The sequence below is a fragment of the Trachymyrmex cornetzi genome, unplaced genomic scaffold, assembly GCF_001594075.2.
Source record: "Trachymyrmex cornetzi isolate Tcor2-1 unplaced genomic scaffold, Tcor1.1 scaffold418, whole genome shotgun sequence".
Classification (NCBI taxonomy): Eukaryota; Metazoa; Arthropoda; class Insecta; order Hymenoptera; family Formicidae; genus Trachymyrmex; species Trachymyrmex cornetzi.
Window position 1 is genome coordinate 68654 of NW_017298939.1, and position 1265 is coordinate 69918.

At 31.0% G+C, this 1265-nt stretch overlaps 1 long non-coding RNA gene across 1 annotated transcript in view; it reads left to right on the top strand.

Annotated features, from left to right (window-relative positions):
• Positions 1–395: 395 nt before the first annotated feature.
• The window catches only part of LOC108764408 (uncharacterized), a 3397-nt gene continuing 2527 nt past the window's right edge, over positions 396–1265 (top strand). Inside the window, exon 1 of the long non-coding RNA XR_001940276.1 lies at positions 396–483. This is a non-coding gene — a long non-coding RNA (uncharacterized LOC108764408). The remainder of the gene's footprint in view (positions 484–1265) is intronic.

The window sequence follows — 1265 nt, forward strand, 5'->3', positions numbered from 1 at the left end:
AAAAAGTAGAACTTTCCGACGAGAATATTAGTTCCAGTGCCAAAAAATTGAAGACTGATCGTGAGACATCCGCACCAGAAGATTCAAACATCGGGTATCGAATTTTGAATTTTCTGACAGTATTTTCTGCCTTATGGGAATGTGTAAAATGCAAAAAGTGTAATAGTGATGTTCGATTCTCATATAATAGAAAGCACTCGAGGGCTCGGTTTTAAAATTGTAGTTTCGTGTTCATCGTGCAAACCGACTTTCATTCCTTCGTGCCCGTACATCAAGACAACTTACGAAATAAATACACGATTCCTTTTTGTTATGCGTTTATTGGGGATTGGTTTGCGTGGAGCTATGAAGACGAAACTCGCATAGCGAAAGCCGAGCTGCAAGCGCAGGAACAGACGAAAGAAGGTCGAATACGGCGCCGACAACAAAATTTAGAAGACATGAACATTCCGTCGACCGTAGAAGACTTACACTATGGGCCTGGTATCGATAGGGTTGCCAGGTTCAAAAGTGTAAATTACCGAGCATTTCGTTTTTGGAAACAAAATCGAACCGGACAAAACCGGACATAAACAATAATCATAAAATTAGATTAAATACAAAATTTTGTAAGAAATTATAATAATTACAATTGTTTTCCAAACAATTTTGAAAACAGAGTTGGTTAAATAAAATAAAAAATAAACTACTATATATCATTTAATATCAGACATTTTATTTTTAAATATAAAATTATGTTATATAATATTATACCGCGTCTCCTGATATTATATATATATAACATTTAACATTTGTTATACCATGTTTTATTTTATTACAAAATATATTACTACCTTTAACATATGTTATAAACATTTGTTAAAACATTTAATACGTTTAACATATTAAAAAATCTTTCACATTTGTTAAAACAAAACTTTGAACAAAAATAAAAATATTAAGTAAAACAAGTACAACCACGAAAAACAAAATTAGTGATACGAATCTTGTACTTTTTAAATTATAGTTTGAGTTCATTTCGAGTTGTATTTCTCCGTATTTCTTACTGCTTTCAATAAATTAGGTTTAGATTTAGCATAATTTATGAATTCACACATTACATGACATATCAAAATTAATCACAGTAAATAATTCAGCTTTGATCAATTCCACTTCCATTCTATTTCTTAACTTTGTCCACACTTGTCCCATTAAGCTGAACACTCTTTCTGGGAAAGTATTACTCGTTGGTATTGAGAGTACAGCCTGAACTATTTTTAGTATAT